Source organism: Montipora foliosa, chromosome 2, assembly GCF_036669935.1.
Source record: "Montipora foliosa isolate CH-2021 chromosome 2, ASM3666993v2, whole genome shotgun sequence".
Taxonomy (NCBI): Eukaryota; Metazoa; Cnidaria; class Anthozoa; order Scleractinia; family Acroporidae; genus Montipora; species Montipora foliosa.
Genome location: NC_090870.1, coordinates 19,961,710 through 19,969,209, shown reverse-complemented (window position 1 = coordinate 19,969,209; position 7,500 = coordinate 19,961,710). Strand labels below are relative to the sequence as shown.

Below are 7,500 nucleotides of genomic sequence, written 5' to 3'. Positions count from 1 at the left end.
CTCAGCTGCACAGGAACCATAACCTGCTTCAGGGGTTTACCTCCGTTCACATAAGGGTGCTTGTAGACGCGGTACAGAACTCCACCTTTCACTTCAAATGAAGTCTCGGCCTGGCCTCTCACAACTACGTCATCTTTCTCCCAAAATTTCTGTAGGCTCTCGTCATCACGCTGCATTTGCTTGAGCTTTTCTCTATCAACTACAGGACTTTCTTTGGTACGCGGTACCTTCAGCGGAATATGTTCTCCAGCTTTCTTAGCTTGACTTCTCGTGGTTACAGCACAAGCTTCTTGTACAGGAACTTGCCAGCTTGGGTCTGGGTCGTCAGCGGCTCTTGCGCCTGGTACATTACCAATAATTAAATCATAAAGAGCATCGGGAAGACACTGCGCTTCCACTTGGCCCTTGAGTTAAGGTGTATCAACATCAATCTTTGCGATGGGAACTTTCCTTGCCGTATTGTCAATGAGCAGCATAACATTAAATTCGCCAGTAAACTGATCCTCAGGCACAAGGTCCCTCTTTACTACAATTCCACTACAACCAGCATCTCTCAGGACATCAACAGGCTTCTCTCCAACTCTTCCTTTCATGACAGGCATTTTACTTCTCACTCCAGTCAACGGTTCAACACAAGCACTACTCAACAATGGAATCTTCTTACCACAGGCTAACAGCAGCTTATCATCTTTAATACAGGCCTTAACTTCTTCATCAGTAGGCTTATCCTCAGGTGGTTGAACTAGACAACTGGCACTCACTTGACCACGCTGCACAGGGTTACCATCCTTACTTTGTCCTCCTGATCTGCGTCCACCTGATCGACAGTTTCTAGCTTCATGTCCCTGCTTGCCACACAGAAAACACTTCTTTGTTAGGGTTGGGCAGTTGACAGCTTTATGACCTCGGGTGTTGCACTTAAAGCAATGCAGAGCTGGTGGATTAATCTGCATGTTCTTGGCTTCGTCCCTCTCAGGCTGCACTGTTGGCTTTCTGCTCGCTGAGCTGAACAAATGTTTACCATGAGCCTCCAAGTACTGGTCAGTGATCTTCTCAATCTTTGCTAGAGTCTCAGTGCCCTTTCTCGCAGGTGAATTGCCAAATCCTTAGGGCAAGAGTCAATAAATTGTTCTTTCACAATCAATTCCTTAAGACCATCAAAGGTTCGCGCAGTATTCGAAAGCTCTAGCCACCGTAACAGGTATCTGTCCAGTCACACAATAAACTGCTCCAGACTTTCGTCAACTTCTGGATGCTCTAAATTTTCGACGATAGCCGTCTTCGATAAGGTCATATCTCTTCATTAACGCAATCTTTACCCTGTCATAATCCTTAGCTGCGTCCTCCGATAGACGTGAATACACTTCTAGTGCCCGTCCAGACAACAGAGCGCTGAGCTTCGATGCCCATCCATCTTTTTTCCACTTAGCTGTCTCGGCAAATCTCTTGAACCTCTGCAAATACGCGTCCAAATCGTCTTTACCATCAACAAATGAGGGAAGCTTGGGTGCCTTTGCCCTATCCTCTCTCACTTTAGGACGCCCATCAGCATTCTCCACAGCCAAACGTGCAATCTCCAACTCGTGTTCTCTTTTTGCTGCTTCAATAGCCTCTTTCTGTTTCAACAGCTCGGCTTCCATCTCCAACTTTCTTAGTTCGCGTTCTTGTCGTCTAGTTTCTCTCTCTTCGTCTTCTCTTCTGCGCCTTTCCTCCTTCTCTTCCTCTTCCTTTCTTTTATCCTCCTCAAGCATTCGACGTCTCTCTTCTCTTTCTTCTTGTTCCTTTCTTCGTTCTTCTTCAAACTGTCTACGCTTTTCTTCTCTTTCCTCTTCCAATTGTCTGCGCTTTTCTTCTTTTTCTTCCTCTTCCCTTCTTCTTTCTTGTTCTAATTTTTGTTGCTTCTCTACAAACTCGAGCAGCTTTTCTCCCTCCAATCCGAACTTTTCTCCAATCTGTATAAACTTATCCATTTCCATAGCAGTATTTCACAGGAAAAGCACAATATACTCTCTCGTACAGTTCTTCTTACTTTTTCTGTAACTTCTTCTTGAATTGTCCTTTCCTGGTTTCTGTAGTCAGCAAACAAATGAATTCCTCTCCCGGACAGGCTCCCAATGTTATGAGTTCGAATGGTTTGAGGAAAGGTAGCTTGCAAACTAAACTGAACGTAGGGTTGTCGGAACAACAACAAGAAGATTTATTCCAAAATGAATGTAGTTTCCACGAGGTAAGACTCTTAACAACACGTACTCGATGAACTTACACGGCCTCCGCCAACTTGAATAAACACTGCTTCTGTCACACTGGGATAAACACGGCTAACGCCAACTCTCTTCGCTTGTGAAAAACACTAGTTAAAAAACACTCTGCTTGGACTCGTCTACTTATATACTCTGACAATAAACTTCTAGAACTTTCTAGAATAGTAATCAATCTAATTATAGAAAGACTACAAAACACACTGATTTAGAAACGCTTACGCACGAATCTAAAAATAAACAAACAAACTCTCGCGAAGCTTCTAGACAGTAACGCTAGTCACGCAATGCTATTTTTCGTAACACCCTCTGATTGAGTTTATAGTGAATATATTGAAGTGGTTTTGTTTTTTGTTTCTTGAATGGCACGCTGGCCGATCTGGTCAAGGCAATTGACACTTTTGGCAAGCTAGCCGTGACTGGCACTGTCACTCGCCGAGCTGATCTCGATAACTGCCTCCCTGGGCGATTTTTCAGTCTGCTAGTTTGCGACACTCTGGCTCCCAAAAACACTTAATTCTATCTCATAAACCGTAACCACAGGTCTGCATTAAGAATGAACAAAGCCTACTGGGAGTGACATCACAATCATTGAACCAAGACTATATGAGGGAGTAGACGTGTGTCGAAGAGCTCTTCGATTTACCGGCTCTTTGGCTTATCTTAGGTAAGTATTGGACCGGATTTCCTTTTCAGAAGTTGTGAAACACACGTAGAAGGTGAAGTGAACTATGTAATAGTCACGTTTATGGAAAATTCACCAAGAATGACCTCGTGAAGGCATTCGCATTGGTGCCACATGACGCCTGTTCGCCAGCTACGAACCGCTCGAAAGTTCGTGTTCACTACGTTTATAGGGTGAAGTGGCCTATGTAATAGTCACCTTTTATCTCGAGTTCACCTGGAATGACCTTGTTAAGGCATTTACCTACCTGGTGGTGTAAACTAGTGAAGGCGGATTGAGAGTCTATGGTATTGTTTACGCTGGAAAATGTTGTGAAATTGAACCTGCTTTATCTTCTTGTTAGATATGTCTCAAGAAGGTTCTTTTGACCCTGGAGAGGGCACGTCAGTTCTTGAAACTAACGCAGGAGCTGTAAATAAAACCATTTTATCAGGGATTCAGTGCCTGAATGAAAGTATCGCAAGCCTAGGTGGCTATCATGGGGCTCATGATGATTTCGAGGACGATTTAGAGAGTGAAGATGTTTCATATGTGTCAGTCCAAAACGATTTGTATAATAGTGCAAGCAGTGGACCAGCTGCTGTGACTGAGCGTGAGTCAGGTACGGATGTTCTGCTTGACTACTGCTGTCAGCTTGATGTTGGAAACGGATGCCAAAGCACCTAAGATTGATGAAAAGGTGGTTGATGTTATCAATAAGCTGCGTGTGAAGCGTGTGAGTCAAGATCAAACCAAAACAATCATGAAAGGTTACAATACTCCAGAGAATGTGATGGTGCATTTACCAAAGTGTGAGCAGAGTATCTGGAATCAGCTGCCTGCGAGGACCCAGGTGAATGATGTGAAATTGCAGTCGTCCCAAGCATTGTTATTGTCCTCGGTTAATTGTCAGCTCCAAGTGGCTAATAAGCTTGTAGAGTCAAAGGCTTCAAAAGAGGTGTTAACGTCATGCCTGGATGGGCTCACGCTTGCTATGACAGGTAATTTTGAGTTAAACCAGAGGCGACAAGAGGCCATAAAACCCCAGTTCAAGGCAGAGTTTGCGAAGGGTTTATGTACATCTACGAACCCAGCAGATGAGTTTCTGTTTGGGGGTGATCCCTCCAAGAGAGTGAAGGAAATCGCTGAACTTACCAAAAGCAAGGTGTGCAAGGGACCACTTAGCTCAAGAGGTCGAGAAAGATTTGCCCGTACCCTGCCAGGGGCTACCGGGGTGGTCTAGCGAGTGGGAAAGGAAGGAGTTTCTGTGGTCGCTCAAGTTATAGTGGTAACCTTTGTGGCCAGCAATATCCTTTTCGGAATACGCCCCAACCGGAGAAGAGTGCAGTAGCAAAGTCTCATCGCAATTGGTATGTACCCCATTCAGATCTGGAAGCTCTGATTAATAATCAACGCCCTTTTAAGGCTGGACAGTTGCAATATTGTATATCAGAATGGGAAAGGTTAACCCTTGACCCAGAAGTTTTAGATTATGTGCAACATTGTCACGTCGAATTCATCAGTGACCCTCCTCAGTTTAGTGTACCAGGTCAGAAGAATTTTAGTTTACAGCAACAGACTGTCATACGTTCCGAAATAGATAACTTTTTGCAGTTAGGCGTTGTTAGTCCATCTAGTCATGAAATTGGGGAATGCCTGTCTCCTGTCTTTGTTATTCCCAAGGGCGACGGTTCCCATAGGTAAATTTTTAATCTGAAGAATTGCAATCAGTCAGTTTTGTACCATCATTTTAAGATGGATACTTTGAGTTCAGTTATTACGATGATTAATCCTGGGGACTTTTTTGCCTCTCTAGACCTTAAGCATGCCTATTATTCGGTGCCTATTGCTGCAGAACACCGGAAGTTTTTTAAGGTCTGTTGGGGTACCGGGCTATATGAGGTTAATGCTTTGCCCATGGGTTTGTCCAGTTCCCCAAGGATTTTTACCAATCTCATGAAACCCCCTTTGGCGCACTTGCGGCAGAAAAGGTTGCACCATTTCTGGTTATAAAGATGAATTTTTCGTGCTGGGGAGTAGCTATGAGGAATGTCACGAGAATTTGAGAAAAGCTATCCTCCTTTTTCTCGAGCTGCACCCTGAGAAGTCGGCTCTGGTTCCGTCCCAGTCGTTGATCTTTCTGGGGTTTTGGTTAGATTCCGTGACCATGACAGTTTCCTTAACCCAGGAGAAGAAGGCCAAGCTGAAATTGCTGTCTCAAAGCTCTTGAAAAGAGAAACCTGATCATCAGGTTGTAGCACAGGTTATTGGTAAGATTGTGCCTTCTTTGCCCGGTGTTGAGTTTACACTATCGTCACCTTGAACGGGATAAGATTCGAGCTCTAAGTAGGAGTCATGGTGATTAAGATAGCCTTATGCACTTGTCTGAAGCGGCTAAGTGTGAGCTGAATTGGTGGCTGAATATTGATAGCCACCTTTGTCGTAGAATTCAACATTCGCCATGTTCCCTTGTTGTTCAGACGGATGCCAGTGACTTTGGTTGGGGCGTTCAGTGTGTTTCTGATGGTGCCTTTCAGTGTCAAGGGGTTTGGTCCCAGCCCAACGAGCTCTACATATTAATGTAAGGGAGTTATATGTCGTCTTTATTTGCCTGACTATTTTCTGTGGGAACATGACTGGAGTTCATCTCAGGTTTGAACTGGACATTAGCACAGTGGTAGCTTATGTCAATCACATGGGGAGCAGTAAATCCAGGCTTGGTGATGCAGTTGCTTGTAAGATTTGGGCTTGGTGGGTTCCAAGGGACATATGGGTTAGTGCCGTCTATATTCCAGGCTGCATCAATGTCGTAGCCGACAGATTGTCCAGGGAGCATCATTCAGACCATGAGTGGGTGCTGAATAGGGAGATATTTTCTAAACTTTGTGTCTTGTATCCGGGTTTGACCATTGATCTCTTTGCGACAACCCTTAATGCTCAGCTTCCCAGGTTTGCCTCATGGAGACCGGACCCTAGGGCTGCCTTTGTGGATGCATTTAGTAGATCTTGGCATGGGGAATAATTTTATGCTTTTCCTCCTTTTAGTCTCATTCAACATTGCCTCGACAGGGTGGAGTTAGATCAAGGCTAAGGAGTTCTGTTGGTGCCAGCCTGGCCTACTCAGACGTGGTACACTCGTCTTCTTCAAATGTTGTTAGGGCAGCCAGTGGAGATGGTGTGGACTGCTCAGAGCGATCTTCTAATCCACCTGTCGGGCCCCAAAATGCACAACCTGCAGGGTCGTCTCAGTTTGATGGCATGTCCTCTGTCAGACAATTTTATAGAGAGCAGGGCTTTTCGGAGCACGTTACCGATGTTCTCCTCAGCTCATGGTGGCCAACTACTCAGAAACAGTACGCAGTCTATTTACTGGGTTGCCCCTATGGCAAGTCCAGTCGAAATCTGTCTTTAATTTCGTCGTTTTTTTATTTTTCGTTTTCTTTTTTTTTATTTTTTTCCGTGTTGGTAAAAGTCTTGCCTGTCACTCCCCGGCTAAGTGGCGTCTTTGTGCATAGAGCCTTCTACGCGTTTTTTCTTAGGATCGAGAGGGTAGTGGGAAATGCGTAGATTTCTCTGGTGGACACAGTAGAACGATTAACTTAACTGGCAATGGCGTCGAAAGTCATGTAACACGAATGTACAAAATGTACCCTTATGAAGCTCAATAATAGCAAGTGAATTGGATACTGAACAAGACAGGCGGTCGAATGTTAGAAGCGACGAGTAATGGACTTCGACAACAATCTGTCGCCCGTCGAGCCGTAATCAAAGTGAGCTGTCTTCCTAAAATTTTGCCAAGTGTGGTGTTTTGTACAACACTCAAACCAAATGAACAGTTCTCTGGTAACTCAGTATGGGTTCAACAAAGACAGAGAAGGAATCGATATAGTGGATCTGTTATCTCAGTTGTCTCGCTATTTGTCAGATTTGTATTTACCTGTTCTCAACTCTGCACAGTCTTCCGGTATAACAATTGGAAATTTCACTAATAAGTCATTGACGTGAATGGCGTTTTAGTGGATCTTTAAACAAAATATACCCTCATGGAGCTCAAGAATGGATCGTCAATTGGATGAGCAAGACAGCGCTGAAAAATAAATATCTGGATTTTAAGAGACGAATAATGGTCTTCGACAACAATTTCATTTTTTGCCTTTGGATATCAAGTGAGCGTTGTTTCTAATATTTAACTAACTTGGTATTATATAAAACACGGAAATCAAATAGCAATTTTTTTTATGGATTTAACCATAGTTACTAACTATGATTTAACAAATTAACATTGAAGGAATCGAACGCCTACAAGAATGCATCACAGTGTTTACTCAAGTCGCGTCACTGTCAAATTTGGAAATTTGACAGTGAAGAATTATTTGAATGAAAGTTGTTGTCGCTTTTGTGCTTCATTATTTACGGTCAGCGTTCCGAGTCGAAAAGGGTTTTGATGTGAACTGTCAAAAATGTATTTAATTGCATCTCTTGTTTGCACGCACGCAATTGAAATAGGAAGGTATTTTTGCCTCTAATAGTAAATATGTTGTTTGTTTCGAATAATTTTTCGCTGGAAAAGGATTTTGC

At 43.6% G+C, this 7,500-nt stretch overlaps 1 protein-coding gene and 1 pseudogene across 3 annotated transcripts in view; both read left to right on the top strand.

The window, feature by feature from the left end:
- The window catches only part of LOC137992635 (leucine-rich repeat-containing protein 72-like), a 100,895-nt gene that overhangs the window by 72,364 nt on the left and 21,031 nt on the right, over positions 1 to 7,500 (top strand). The window lies entirely within an intron of this gene.
- LOC137986882 (uncharacterized) overlaps positions 3,289 to 7,500 on the top strand; it is an 11,221-nt pseudogene continuing 7,009 nt past the window's right edge.